The sequence below is a fragment of the Bos javanicus genome, chromosome X (genome assembly GCF_032452875.1).
Source record: "Bos javanicus breed banteng chromosome X, ARS-OSU_banteng_1.0, whole genome shotgun sequence".
NCBI classification, from domain to species: domain Eukaryota; kingdom Metazoa; phylum Chordata; class Mammalia; order Artiodactyla; family Bovidae; genus Bos; species Bos javanicus.
The window spans coordinates 54,753,568-54,769,401 of NC_083897.1; the positions used below are offsets into that span (position 1 = coordinate 54,753,568).

General features: G+C 44.8%; 1 protein-coding gene across 21 annotated transcripts in view; it reads left to right on the forward strand.

The window, feature by feature from the left end:
• IL1RAPL2 (interleukin 1 receptor accessory protein like 2) overlaps window positions 1–15,834 on the forward strand; it is a 1,479,983-nt gene that overhangs the window by 16,015 nt on the left and 1,448,134 nt on the right. For 10 of the 21 annotated variants that reach the window (XR_009734932.1, XR_009734931.1, XM_061409315.1 and 7 more), the window contains 4 exons: window positions 6,480–6,560; window positions 9,006–9,317; window positions 10,533–10,617; window positions 13,404–13,486. The gene's annotated coding sequence lies outside the window, so the exon portion shown is untranslated. Of the gene's footprint in view, window positions 1–889; window positions 4,159–6,479; window positions 6,561–9,005; window positions 9,318–10,532; window positions 10,618–13,403; window positions 13,487–15,834 lie in introns of those variants that run through there. The other 11 variants (XR_009734933.1, XR_009734934.1, XM_061409312.1 and 8 more) reach the window with 6 other exon arrangements.

Genomic DNA, 15,834 nt, shown 5'->3' on the forward strand with positions numbered 1-15,834 from the left:
TTTCCCTGGTGAAACTGAAACTGAAAGTTGCTCAGTTGTATCCAACTCTTTATGATCCCATGGATTATAGCCTGACAGGCTCTTCTGTTCATGGAATTCTCCAGGCAAGAATTCTGCAGTGGGAGTTCCCATCGCAAGGGGATCTTTCCAACCCAGGGATCGAACCCAGGTCTCCTGGATTTCAGGCGGGTTTTTACCGTCTGAGCCACCAGGGAAGCCTAGGAATACTAGCACAGGTAGCCTATCCCTTCTCCAGTGGATATGCCCCACCCAAGAATCCAACCAGGGTGTCCTACATTGTAGGCTGATTCTTTACCAGCTCTTTCACAGGATCAGCCCTATGCAAATATGGGATGGGGCCAGCATGTGCCTGATTGGTTACACCCAGGACCAATCGGGGAAGGAGGTGTGTTTTCCCTGGTTACAGTGAGAGTGAAAGTTGCTCAGTTGTGTCTAACTCTTTAGGAATCCATGTGTTATACCCAATTTTCCAGGCAACAATACTGGAGTGGGAGTTCCCATCACCAGGGGATCTTCCCAACCCAGGACTCCTTCATTTCAGGCAGTTTCTTTCTGTCTGAGCCACCAGGGAAGCCTAGGAATACTGGCATATGTAGCCTATCCCTTCTCCAGGGGATATGCCCAATCCAGGAATCCAACCGGGGTGTCCTGCATTGTAGGCTGATGCTTTACCTGCTGAGGTTTCCAGGTTTGCCCCTATGCAAATATGGGATGGTGCCAGCATGTGCCTGATTGGTGGCACCCAGGACCAATCAGGGAAGGGGGTGTGTTTTCCCTGAAGAAAGAGAAAGTTGCTCAGTTGTGTCCAAATCTTTAGCACTCCATGGGTTATACCCTGAGAGGCTCTTGTGTTCGTGGAATTCTCCAGGCAAGAATACTGGAGTGGGAGTTCCCATCACCAGGGGATCTTCCCAAGCCAGGGATCGAACCCAGGTCTCCTGCATTTTAGGCAGGTTCTTTACCGTCTGGGCCACCAGGGAAGCATAGGAATACTGGCCTGGGTAGCCTATCCCTTCTCCAGGGGATATGCCCACCCAGGAATTCAACCGGGGTGTCCTGCATTGTAGGCTGATGCTTTACCTGCTGAATTTTCCCAGGTTTGGCCCTATGCGAATATGGGATGGTGCCAGCATGTGCCTGATTGGTTACACCCAGGACTAACCAGGGATGGGGGTGTGTTTTCCCTGGTTAAAGTGAGCGAGCGTTGCGCAGTTGTGTCCAACTCTTTAGGACACCATGAATTATAGCCTGACAGGCTCTTGAGTTCATGGAATTCTCCAGGCAAGAATACTTGGGTTGTGGAGTTCCCATAGCCAGGGGATCTTCCCAACCCAGAGGATGAACCCAGGACCTCTCCTTTCAGGTGGTTTCTTTCCATCTGAGCCACCAGGAAAGCCTAAGAATACTGGCCTGGGTAGCCTATCCCTTCTCCAGGGGATATGCCTGACCCAGGAATCCTAACCAGGGTGTCCTGCATTGTAGTCTGATGCTTTACCTGCGGAGGTTTCCCATTTCGACCCTATGCAAATATGGGATGGTGCCAGCATGTGCCTGATTGGTGGCACCCAGGACCAATCAGGGAAGGGGGTGTGCTTTTCCTGGTGAAATAGAAAGTTGCACAGTTGTGTCCAACTCTTTAGGACTCCATGGGTTATACCCTGAGAGGCTCTTCTGTTCATGAAATTCTCTAGGCAAGAATACTGGAGTGGGAGTTCCCATCGCAGGGTGTATTCCCAACCCAGAGGTCGAACTCAGGACTCCTGCATTTCAGGTGGTTTCTTTCCATCTACGCCACCAGGGAAGCCTAGGAATACTGGCATAGGTAGCCTATCGCTTCTCCAGGGGATATGCCCAAACCAGGAATCCAACCTGCATTGTAGGCTGATGCTTTACCTGCTGAGGTTTCCAGGTTTGGCCCTATGCCAATATGGGGTCGTGCCAGCATGTGCCTGATTGGTTACACCCAGGAACAATCAGAGATGGGGGTGTGTTTTCCCTGGGTAAATTGACAGTGAAGGTTGTGCACTTGTGTGCAACTGTTTAGGACCCCATGGATTATAGCCTGACAGGCTCTTGTGTTCATGAAATTACCAGGCAAGAATACTGGAGTGGGAGTTCCCATCTCCAGGGGATCTTCACAACCGAGGGATCGAGCCCAGGTCTCCTGCATTGCAGGCGGAGTCTTTACTGTCTGAGCCACCAAGGAAGCCTAGGAATAGTGGCCTGGGTAGCCTATCACTTGTCAGGGGATATGCCAAACCCAGGAATCAAACCGGGGTGTCCTGCATTGTAGGCTGATGGTTTAATCGCTGAGGTTTCCCATTTCCGGCCCTATGCAAATATGGGATGGTGCCAGCATGTGCCTGATTGGTGGCACCCAGGACCAATCAGGGATGGGGGTGTGTTTTCCCCTGTGAAAGAGAAAGTTGCTCAGTTGTGTCCAACTCTTTAGGACTCCATGCGTTATACTCTGAGAGGCTCTTGTGTTCATGGATTTCTCCAGGGAAAAATACTGGAGTGGGAGTTCCCATTGCCAGGGGATCTTCCCAACCCAGAGGTTGAACCCTGAACTCCTGCATTTCAGGCTGTTTCTTTCCATCTGAGCCACAAGGCAAGTCTAGGAATACTGGAATTGGTAGTCTATCGCTTCTTTAGGGGATATGCCCGACCCAGGAAGCAAACCGGGGTGTCCTGCATCATAGGCTGATGCTCAGGTTTCCAGGTTTGGCCGTATGCAAATATGGGATGGTGCTAGCTTGTGCCTGACTGGTTACACCGAGGACCAATCAGGGAAGAGGGTGTGTTTTCCCTGAAGAAAGAGAAAGTTGTTCAGTTGTGTCCAACTCTTTAGGACTCCATGGGTTATACCCTGACAGGCTCTTCTGTTCATGCAATTCTCCAGGCAAGAATACTGGAATGGTCTGTCTGATCCACCACGGAAGCGTAGGAATACTGGTACAGGTAGCCTATCCCTTCTCCAGGGGATATGCCCGACCCAGGAATCCAACCAGGGTGTCCTGCATTGTAGGCTGATGCTTTACCCACTGAGGTTTTCCATTTCAGCCCTATGCAAATATGGGATGGTGACAGCATGTGCCTGATTGGTTGCACCCAGGATCAATCAGGGAAGAGGGTGTTCTCCCTGGTTAAAGTGAGAGTGAACGCTGAGCAGTTGTGTACAACTCTTTAGGAACCCATGGGTATACCCTGACAGGCTCCTGAGTTCATGGAATTTCCAGGCAAGAATACTGGAGTGGGAGTTCCCATCGCCAGGGGATCTTCCCAACCCAAAGGTCGAACTCAGGACTCCTGCCTTTCTGGCGGGTCTCTCCATCTGATCCACCAGGGAAGCCTAGGAATACTGGCATAGGTAGCCTATCGCTTCTCCAGGGGATATGCCCGACCCAGGAATCCAGCCGGGGTTTCCTTCACTGTAGGCTGATGCTTTACCTGCTGAGGTTTCCAGGTTTGGCCCTATGCAAATATGGGTTGAGGCCAGCATGTGCCTGATTGGTTACATCCAGGACCAATAAGGGATGGGGGTGTGTTTTCCCTGGTGAAAGAGAAAGTTGCTCAGTTGTGTCCAACTCTTTAGGACTCCATGTGTTATACCCTGACAGGCTCTTGTGTTCATGGAATTCTCCAGGCGAGAATACTGGAATGGGAGTTCCCATCGCAGGGGATCTTCCCAAACAAGGGATCGAACCCAGGACTCCTGCATTTCAGGCGGTTTCTTTCCGTCTGAGGCACCAGAGAATCCTAGGAATACTGGCATAGGTAGCCTATCCCTTCTCTAGGGGATATGCCCGACCCAGGATTCAAACCGGGGTGTCCTGCATTGTAGGCTGATGCTTTACCTACTGAGGTTTCCAGATTTGGCCCTATGCGAATATGACATGGTGCCACCATGTGCCTGATTGCTTGCACCCAATACCAATCAGGGAAGGGGGTGTGTTTTCCATGGGTATGGTGAGAGTGAACATTGCGCAGTTGTGTCCAACTCTTTAGGACCCCATGGATTATAGCCTGACAGGCTCTTGTGTCCATGCAATTCTCCAGGAAGAATACTGGAGTGGGAGTTCCCATCGCCAGGGGATCTTCCCACCTAGAGGACGAACCCAGGACCACTCCATTTGAGGCGGTCTATCCCTTCTCCAGAGGATATGCCTGACCCAGGAATCCAACCGGGGGTCCTGCATTGTAGGCTGATGCTCTACCTGCTGAGGTTTCCAGGTTTGGCCCTTGCAAATATGGGATGGTGCTAGCATGTGCCTGATTAGTTACACCCACGACCAATCAGGGTAGGGGGTGTGTTTTCCCTTGTTAAAATGAGAGTGAACAATGCGCAGTTGCATCCAACTCTTTAGGACTCCATGCGTTATACCCTGACAGGCTCTTCTGTTCATGGAATGCTCCAGGCAAGAGTACTGGAGCAGGAGTTCACATCGCCAGGGGATCTTCCCAACCCAGAAGTCGAACCCAGGACTCCTGCATTTCAGGCGGTTTCTTTCCGTCTGAGCCACCAGAGAAGCCTAGGAATACTGGCATAGGTAGCCTATCGCTTTTCCAGGGGATATGCCCGACCCAGGAATGCAACCGGGGTGTCTTGCATTGTCGACTGATGCTTTACCTGCTGAGGTTTCCCATTTCGGCCCTATGCAAATATGGGATGGTGCCAGCATGTGCCTGATTGGTTACACCCAGGACCAATCAGGGAAGTGGGTGTGTTCCTTGGTGAAAGAGAAAGTTGCTCAGTTGTGTCCAACTCTTTAGGAACCCATGGGTTATACCCTGACAGGCTCTTGTTTTCATGGAATTCTCCAGGCAAGAATACTGGAGTGGGACTTCCCATCGCCTGGGGATCTTCCCAACAGAGAGGACGAACCCAGGACCTCACCATTTCAGGCGGTTTCTTTCCATCTGAGCCACCAGGGAAGCTTAAGAATACTGGCATAGGTAGCCTATCGCTTCTCCAGAGGATAGGCCCGACCCAGGAATCAAACTGGGGTGTCCTGCATTGTACACTGATGCTTTACCTGCTGAGGTTTCCAGGTTTGGCCCTATGCAAATATGGGATGGTGCCAGCATGTGCCTGATTGGTGGCACCCAGGACCAATCAGGGAAGGGGGTGTGTTTTCTCTGGTTAAAGTGAGAGGGAACCTTGCGCAGTTTTGTCCAACTCTTTAGGAACCCATGGGTATACCCTGACAGGCTCTTGTGTTGATGTAATTCTCCAGGCAAGAATACTGGAGTGGGAGTTCCCATCACCAGGGGATCTTCCGAACCCAGAGGTCAAACCCAGGACTCCTACATTTCAGGCGGGTTCTCTTCATCTGAGCCACAGGGAAGCCTAGGAATACTGGCATGGATAGCCTTTCGCTTCTCCAGGGGATATACCTGACCCAGGAATCCCACCCAGGTGTCCTGCATTTTAGTTTAATGCTTTACCTGCTGAGGTTTCCAGGTTTGGCCCTATGTGAATATGGGATGGTGCCAGCATGTGCCTGATTGGTTACACCCAGGACCAATCAGGGAAGGGGCTGTGTTTTCCCTGGGTAAAGTGAGAGTGAACCTTGTGCAGTTGTGTCCAACTCTTTAGGACGCCATGGTTTATAGCCTGACAGGCTCTTGTGTTCATGGAATTCTCCAGGCAAGAATACTGGAGTTGATCGCCAGGGGATCTTCCCAACCCAGAGGACGAACCCAGGATCTCTCCATTTCAGGCAGTTTCTTTCCATCTGAGCCACCAGGGAAGCCTAGGAATACTGGCCTGGGTAGCCTATCCCTTCTCCAGGGGATATGCCTGACCTAGGAATCCAACCAGGGTGTCATGCATTGTAGGCTGATGGTTTACCTGCTGAGGTTTCCCATTTTGGCCCTATGCGTATATGGGATGGTGCCAGCACGTGCCTGATTGGTGGCACCCAGGACCAATCAGGGAAGGCGGTGTGTTTTCCCTGGTGAAAGAGAAAGTTGCTCAGTTGTGTCCAACTCTTTAGGACTCCATGCGTTATACCCTGACAGTCTTCTGTTCATGGAATTCTCCAGGCAACAATACTGGAGTGGGAGCTCCCATCGCCAGGGGATCTTCCCAACCCAGAGGTTGAGCCCTGGACTCCTGCATTTCAGGCGGTTTCTTTCTGTCTTAGGCACTAGGGAAGCCTAGGAATACTGGCACATGTAGCCTATCGCTTCAGGGGATATGCCCGACCTAGGAATCCAACCGGGGTGTCCTGCATTGTAGGCTGATTCTCTGCCTGCTGAGGTTTCCAGGTTTGGCTGTATGCAAATAATGGATGGTGCTAGCATGTACCTCATTGGTTACACCCACGACCAATCAGGGAAGGGGGTGTGTTTTCCCTGGTTGAAGTGAGTGTGAATGTTGCGCAGCTGTGTCCAACTGTTTAGGAACCCATGGGTATACCCTGACAGGCTCTTGTGTTCATGGAATTCTCCAGGCAAGAATGCTGGAGTGGGAGTTCCCATCACCTGGAGATCTTCCCAACCCAGAGGTCGAGCCCAGGACTCCTGCATTTCAGGTGGGTTCTCTCCTTCTGAGCCACCAGGGAAGCCTAGGAATACTGGTATAGGTAGCCTATCGCTTCTCCAGGGGATATGCCCGACCCAGAAATCCCACTCGGGTGTCCTGCACTGTAGGCTGATGGTTTACCCGCTGAGGTTTCCCATTTGGCCCTATGCGAATATGGGATGGTGGCAACATGTGTCTGATTGGTTACACCCAGGACCAATCCGGGAAGGGGGTGTGTTTTCCCTGGGTAAAGTGAGATTGAACGTTGCACAGTTGTGTCCAAGTCTTTAGGACCCCATGGATTATAGCCTGACAGGCTCTTGTGTTCATGGAATTCTCCAGGCAAGAATACTGGAGTTGATCGCCAGGGGATCTTCCCAACCCAGAGGACGAACCCAGGATCTCTCCATTTCAGGCAGTTTCTTTCCATCTGAGCCACCAGGAAGCCTAGGAATACTGGCCTGGGTAGCCTATCCCTTCTCCAGGGGATATGCCCGACCCAGGAATCCAACCAGGGTGTCATGCATTGTAGGCTGATGGTTTACCCGCTGAGGTTTCCCATTTTGGCCCTATGCGAATATGGGATGGTGGCAGCACGTGCCTGATTGGTTACACCCAGGACCAATCCGGGAAGGGGGTGTGTTTTCCCTAGGTAAAGTGAAATTGAATGTTGCGCAGTTGCGTCCAAGTCTTTAGGACCCCATGGATTATAGCTGGACAGGCTCTTGTGTTCATGGAATTCTCCAGGCAAGAATACTGGAGTGGGAGTTCCCTTCGCTAGGGGATCTTCCCAACCCAGGGATCGAATCCAGGTGTCCTGCATTGCAGGCGGGTTTTTTTTACCGTCTGAGTCACCAAGGAAGCCTAGGAATACTGGCCTGGGTAGCCTATCTGTTCTCCAGGGGATATACCCCACCCAGGAATCCAACCGGGGTGTCCTGTATTGTAGGCTGATTCTTTACCAGCTGAGTTTTCCCAGGTTCGGCACTATGCAAATATAGGATGGTGCTAGCATGTAGCTGATTGGGTACAACCAAGACTAGAGGTTCTCCCTCAGGTCCTTGACTTCCCCTTTTAATGCCCTTCCCCCCTGCACCACCTCCCCGCCTACCACTTGGTTCCATCATGTTGGACTCCCTATTTTTTCTGTCTACCTGATTCCTCCCTTTGCTCCTTGTATCCCCTGATCTCTCCAACAGGTCATTCCTACTGGTCAAAATCATATATATCTTTCTACATTCTTTTCAAATGCCATCTTAAATGTAAAACTTTATTTTTATTTCATTGATGTATAATTGATATATAACATTATTTTCAAGTGTACAACACAATTTTTTGATACTTGTATTAGTTGAAAAATGATCACCATAAGTCTAGTTAACATCTGTCACCATACGTAATTACAAGATTTTTTTCTTGTGATGAGAATTTTTAAGACTTACTCTCAGCATCTTTCTCATATGCAGTGCAATATTATTAACTGTCTCCATACTGTACATTATATTGCCAAGGACTTTACATATAGTTTTCGGTATAAAATATAATTGACGGGAAAGTATAGAGATTTCTCATATTTTCCTCTGTTCTGCACCTCCATAGCCTCCCCCATTATCAATATCACACCCCAGAATGATACAATTTTTTTAAAGGAATGATGAACCTACATTGACAAATGATAATCACCCAAAGGCCATAGTTTACAGCGTTGTAAGTTTTTATCGGTTTGGACAAAAGTATAGCGACACATATCTATTATTGTGTGTGTGCTCAGTCCGTCAATCATGTTCAACTCTTTGTGACCCAATGGACTGTAGCCCACCCGGTCGGGTGGTTGCCTTTTCCTCCTCCAGCAAATCTTCCTGACTCAGGGGTCAAACCTGCATCTCCTGTGTCTCCTGCATTGGCAGCTGGATTCTTTACCACTGTGCCACCTGGGACACCTCTATATCCGTTACTATAATAATCATAAATAGTGTATTCACTGCCCTAAAAATCTATGCTTTGTCTATTCCTCTTTCTCACCCCTAGAAACAACACATTTTTTTTAATCGTCTTTAATTTTGCCTTATGCAAAATGTTGTGTGGTTTGAATCATACAGTATGCGTACAGAGGATTCCCTGGTGGCTCTGCCTGCCAAGCAGGAAATGTGGATTCAATCCCTGCATCAGGAAGATCCCCTCGAGAAGGAAATGGCAACCCACTCCAGTATTCTTGGAGAAGAGTGGACAGAGAAGCCCAGAGATGTTGCAGAGTTGTACACAACTGAGGATGCACAAGGATTATACAATGTGTAGTCTTTTCAGTTTGGCTTCTTTCACTTAGTAATTATGTATTTGTTTCTTGATAACTCATTCGTTTTTTAGGGGTGAATATTCCTTTGTCTGGATGTACCTTTTGCCTTCAGTCTTTCCCAGCATCAGGGTCTTTTCTAAATGAGTCGTCTCTTTACACCAGGCAAAGGGAGAGCTGGGTGCCAGAGGATAAAATAGTCAGCATCACAGTCTCAATGGACACCAATTTGAGCAAACTTTGGGAGACGGTGAAGGACAGGGGAGCCTGTTGTGCTGCAGTCCGTGGAGTTGCAGAGTTGGATGTGACTTAGTGACTGAACAACAACAACAACAACTGGATGTATTACAATTTATTTATCCATTCACCTACTGAAGGACACCTCTGTTGCTCCCAAACTTTGATAAGTATGAATAAAACTTCTATAAATATCCATGGACTGGTTCTTTCATAGACATATGTTTTCAGCTCCTTTGGGTAAGTGCCAAAGTGTGTGATTGCTGAATCATTTGATAAAAGTATGTTTAGTTTTGTAAGAAACCGCCAAACTGTCTTCCAAAGTGTCTGTACCATGTTTCGTTCCTACCATCAATGAATAAAAATTCCAGGGAAAAACACACCTTTCCCTGTGTTTCAGTGCTCTGCATTTTGGCCATTCCAATAGGTATATAGTATATCTTATAGTCATCTTAATTTCCATTTCCATGATGACATATGATGTGAGGAATCTTTTCATTTGCTTATTTGCCATCTGTATATCTTCTTTCATGAGGTGTCTGTTTAGATCTTTTGCCCATTTTAAAATTGGGTTGTCGGTTTTTTTATTGTTAACTTTTAAGTGTTCTTTGTATTTTTTGGATAATGGTCCTGTATCAAATGTGTCTTTTGCAAATATTTTCTCCCAGTCTGTGACCTGTCTTCTAATTCTCTTGATACTGTCTTTTTCAGAACAGAAGTTGTTGATTTTAATGAAGTTCAGCCTATCAATTATTTCGTTCTTGAATCTCATTTTTGGTGTTTTATTTAAAAAGTCATTGTCATACACAGTGTCGTCTATGTTTTCTTATATTATCTTCTGAGTTTTATGGTTTTGCATTTTACATTTAGGTCTATGATCTATTTTGTTTGTTTTCTATTTTGAAATATTCTTGTCTTAATTTTTTTCTACAATTGCGATGATAAAAGAATTTTTTAAAGTTGATTCCTGAGTCCAGAAAACATCTCTCTTTTGATAGGTCCCTGAAAACATGGATTTCATTTTACTCTGTGTTGAAGGCTGCTAGGCCCTTGCAGTCTGCCACTTTAGGAAAATAGTCCTTTATTCTCTCTGAGCATGAAAGTGTTCAAAGGCCCATTTCTCCTGCAAGACAACAGCTTAAGTACAGAGGAAGGAGCAGTTTGGAAACTACTGAATGTAGAGTATAGTCCACCAGGAGCAGTTCTTCCCAGGTGTGGCTGGAGAATCATTGTGCTGAAGGAGGTAGAACAGGATGGCAGAGGATTTTTATAATTTTCTTCCTACTACCTTTTAAAATATATTTTTTTGTTGAGATATAATTGACACATAATATTATGTAAGTTTAGGTATAGAATATGTCATTTTGGTCTGTTTATATATTACAGTATGATTACCACCAGTTAGCTAACAGCTCTATAACATCACATCATTATCTTTTATTTTTTTTTTTGTAGTGAGAACAGTATTTTTCAGTCATGAGAAAGAAGAAGTCTTGCCATTTGTGACAACACTGATGGACCTTGAGGGCATTACCGAGAGGTACGTCAGGCAGAGAAATACAAATATTGTACAATGTCACTTGTATGTGGAATATTAAAAAAAATCTAAAGCAGAGTAGAATGGTGATTATCAGAGACTGGGAGTGGAGGAATTGGGGAGATGTTGTTTAAGGGTACAAACTTGCATCTAGTACATAAATAAGTTCTGGAGAATTAATACATAACATAGTGATTATAGACAATATTATTGTATTATAAACTTTCTAGTTACTAAGAGACTAGATCTATGATCCATTTAGAGTTATCTTTTGTGATGGCTACTCAAATACATCTTCATGGAGACTTTTCAGATTAGCCTCTCCCATGAGATGTACATGATTTTACCCTCCAAGCTATCAAACACCTATTTTTTTCTTCTCTCATGATTGGGGGTGACCATATAATTTATTGTTTGAAGGGGGACACTTTCCAAAGTGAAAGAGTGTGCTACTGATAGTTACATCAGTATGATAGACACTAACTGGAACTGTCCTTATGGACATGTTAATTATAGTATATGCTTTATCTTATCCATATTGTTCAGTTCAGTTCAGTTGCTCAATTGTGTCTGACTCTTCGTGACCCCATGGACTGCAGCACACCAGGCCTCTCTGTCCATCACCAACTCCTGGAGTTTATTCAAACTCATCTCAATGGAGTCGGTGATGCCATCCAACCATCTCACCTTCTCTTGCCCCCTCCTCCTCCTGCCTTCAATCTTTCCTATCATCAAGTTCTTTTCAAATGAGTCAGCTCTTCACATCAGGTGGCCAAAGTAATGGAGTTTCAGCTTCAACATCAGTCCTTCCAAAGAACACCCAGGACTGATCTCCTTTAGAATGGACTTGTTGGATCTCCTTGCAGTCCAAGGGACTCTCAAGAGTCTTCTCCCACACCACAGTTCAAAAGCATCAATTCTTCAGTGCCCAGCTTTCTTCACAGTTCAACTCTCACATCCATACATGACTACTGGAAAAACCGTAGCCTTGACGAGACAGACCTTTGTTGGCACAGTAATGTCTCTGCTTTTCAATATGCTGTCTAGGTTGGTCATAACTTTGCTTCCAAGGAGTAAGCATCTTTTAATTTCATGGCTGAAGTCACCATCTGCAGTGATTTTGGAGCCCCCAAAAATAAAGTCTGACACTGTTTCCACTGTTTCCCCATCTATTTCCCATGAAGTGATGGGACCAGATGCCATGATCTTAGTTTTCTGAATGTTGAGCTTTAAGCCAACCTTTTCATTCTCCTCTTTGACTTTCATCAAGAGGCTCTTTAGTTCTTTTTCACTTTCTGCCATAAGGGTGGTGTCATCTACATATGTGAGGTTATTGATATTTCTCCTGGCAATGTTGATTCCAGCTTGTGCTTCATCCAGCCCAGCATTTCTCATGATGTACTCTGCATATAAGTTAAATAAGCAGGGTGACAATATACAGCCTTGACGTACTCCTTTTCCTATTTGGAACCAGTCTGTTGTTCCATGTCCAGTTCTAACTGTTGCTTCCTGACCTGCATACAGGTTTCTCAAGAGGCAGGTCAGGTGGTCTTGTATTCCCATCTCTTTCAGAATTTTCCAGAGTTTGTTGTGGTCCACACAGTCAAAGGCTTTGGCGTAGTCAATAAAGCAGAAATAGATGTTTTTCTGGAACTCTCTTGTTTTTCTGATGATCCAGCGAATGTTGGCAATTTGATCTCTGGTTCCTCTGCCTTTTCTAAAACCAGCTTGAACATCTGGAAGTTCATGGTTTGTGTAATGTTGAACCCTGGCTTCAGAATTTTGAGTATTACTTTACTAGCATGTGAGATGAGTGCAATTGTGGGGTAGTTTGAGCATTCTGTGGGATTGCCTTTCTTTGGGATTGGAATGAAAACTGACCTTTTCCAGTCCTGTGGCCACTGCTGAGTTTTCCAAATTTCCTGGCATATTGAGGACAGCACTTTCACAGTATTATCTTTTAGGATTTGAAATAGCTCAACTGGAATTCCATCACCTCTACTAGCTTTGTTCATTGTGATGCTTCCTAAGGCCCACTTGACTTCACATTCCAGGATGTCTGGCTCTAGGTGAGTGTTCACACCATCGTGATTATTTGGGTCGTGAAGATCTTTTTTGTACAGTTCTTCTGTGTATTCTTGCCACCTCCTCTCAATATCTTCTGCTTCTGTTAGGTCCATAACATTTCTGCCCTTTATTGAGCCCATCTTTGCATGAAATGTTCCCTTGGTATCTCTAATTTTCTGGAAGAGATCTCTACTCTTTCCCATTCTATTGTTTTCCTCTATTTCTTTGCATTGATCACTGAGGAAGGCTTTCTTATCATTTGTGAGTGTAACCAAAGGATATCATAAACTTCCAAGGATTTTGTTACCTCCTTGGCAGCATCTTCCTCTTTTCTGAAGTTTTTAGCACAGTATTTTGAATGTGCATTAGAGCCGTCTTTTTAAAAAGATATTTTGACTGTACCATGTGGCATGTGGGATCTTAGTTCCCTGACCAGGGATTGAACTCACACCTCCCTGCAGTGGGGGCATGGAGTCTTAACCATTGGACCACCAGGGAAGTCCTAGAAGCCCTCTTATCTAAAATGATTCTACCTACTTAGTTAATTGAAGAAGTCAGATGAAAAAGAATATTAAGTAAACATGATATATACTTAAGCATACTTTTTTCTCAAAACATATGAATGTTCAGTTATTCACTTATGTTTTGATCTAGGACCTCAAGTTGTTTGAGGATGAACTCATTGACTAGTGTTCCATAAACTTTTTTTTTTTTTTTTGCAGAAACTCCACCTATAAGTATCAGCTCTGATTTTCAAGGCAATTTCCTTGAAGTAGAGATACATTCTAAAGATACTTGCAAAGTAGTAAGTAATAGTTCTCTCCTTACTTTTTGAATTAAAAAACATATAATCATATAATATTTAATAACTTAACCAATAAATATACAGTTCAATGTTATTAAACACCCCCATAATGTTGTGTAGCCATCACTATCTATCTTCATAACTTGCAAAATGAAACTCTATACCCATTAAACAATAATGCCCTATACCACGCTTCCCCTCAGCTCTGGCAACTACCATTCTACTTTCTATCTCCGTAATTTTGATTACTGTAAGTATCTCTTATAAATGGAATTATACAGTACATATTTGCCTTTTTGCGAGTTATTTGTTTCACCTAGCATAATATCTTCAAATTTCATCTCAGTTGTAGCATGTCAGAATTTCCTTCCTTTTAAAGGCTGAATAATATTTCACTGTATGTGTATTCCACATTTGCTTATGCATTCAATCTGTTGATGGACACAAGTAGCCTCCACATTTTAGCTGTTGTGAATAATACTGTTAAGAACATGGTGTACACATACCTCTTTGAGACTACTTTTAGTTCTTTTGGGTATGTATATACAGAAGTGAAATTGCTGGATCATACGGTAATTCTAATATTAAAGATTTTTTTTGAGCCGTGCTGTTTTCCACAATGACTACTGTTTTACATTCACATCAGGAGTATGTTGTTCATTTGCTTAGTTGTGTCCAACTCTTTGCGACCCCATGGACTGCAGCACACCAGGCTTCCCTGTTCTTCACAATCTCCTGGAGTTTGCTCAAACTCATGTCTATTGAGTAGGTTATGACATCCAACCATCTTATCCTCTGTCAGCCTCTTCTCCTCATGTCCTCAATCTTTCCCAGCATCAGGGTCTTTTCCAATGAGTCCACTCTTTGCATCACGTGGCCAAAGTATTAGAGCTTCATCTTCACCATCAATCCTTCATATGAATATTAAGGGTTGATTTCTTTTAGGATTGACTGGTTTGATCTTCTGGCTGTCCAAGGGACTTTTGAGAGTCTTCTCCAGCACCACAGTTTGGAAATATCAATTTTTCAGTGGTCAGCCTTCTTTTTAGTCCAGCTCTTGCATCCATACATGACTACTAGAAAGACCATAGCTTTGACTATGAAACCTTTGTTGGCAAAGTCATGTCTCTGCTTCTTAATATGCTGTCTAGGTCTATGATTACACAATGTCTAGTTAGAACTGAACATGTCTAGGTTTGTCATTAGATAATGTCTAGTTAGAACCAGGTCTAGTTAGAACCGTACATGGAACAATGGACTGGTTCAAAATTGGGAAAGGAATACATCAAAGGTGACTGTTGTCACCCTGCATCTTTAACTTATATGCAGAGTACATCATGTAAAATGCTGGGCTAGATGACTCACAAGTTGGAACCAAGATTGTTGGGAGAAATATCATTAACCTCAGATATGCAGATGATACCACCCTTATGGCAGAAAGTGAAGAGGAACTAAAGAGCCTCTTGATGAGGGTGAAAGAGTTCAGAGAAAAAGCTGCTTTAAAGTTTAACATTCAAAAAATGAAGATCATGGCATCCAGTCCCATCATTTCATGGCAAATAGATGGGGAAACAATGCAAACAGTGACAGACTTTATTTTCTTGGGTTCCAAAATCACTGCAAATGGTGACTGCAGCCATGAAATTAAAAAATGCTTGCTCCTTGGAGGAAAATCTATGACAAATGTAGTTGTTGTTTTTCATTTGCTCAGTCCTGTCCAACTCTTTTCAACACCATAGACTGCAGCACACCAGTCCTATCTGTCCCTCACCATCTCCCTAAGTTTCCCCAAGTTCATGTCCATTGCATTGATGATGCCATCCAACTATCTCATCCTCTGACTCCCTCTTCTTCTGCCCTCAATCTTCCCCAGCAACAGGGGCTTTTCGAATGAGTCAGCTGTTCATATCAGATGACGAAAATACTGGAGTTTCAGCTTCAGCATCAGTCCTTCCAAGGAGTATTCAGGGTTGATTTCCCTTATGATTGATTGGTTTGATCACCTTGTTGTCCAAGGGCCTCTCAGGAGTCTTCACCAGCACCACAGTTTGAAGCCATCAATTCTTCCATGCTCTGCATTTTTAAGGTCTAGCTCTCACAACCATGTGTCACCACTGGGAAGACCATAGCCTTGACTGTATGGATCTTTATTGGCAGAGTAATGTCTCTGCTTTTCAACACACTATCTAGGTTTGTTATCACTTTCTTGCCAAGAATCAGACATTTTCTGATTTGATGGCTGCAGTCACCATCCACGGTGATTTCCCAAGAAGAGGAAATCTGTCCCTACTTCCACCTTTCCCCAACTCTTTGCCATGAAGTAATGGGGCCAGATGCCATGATATTAG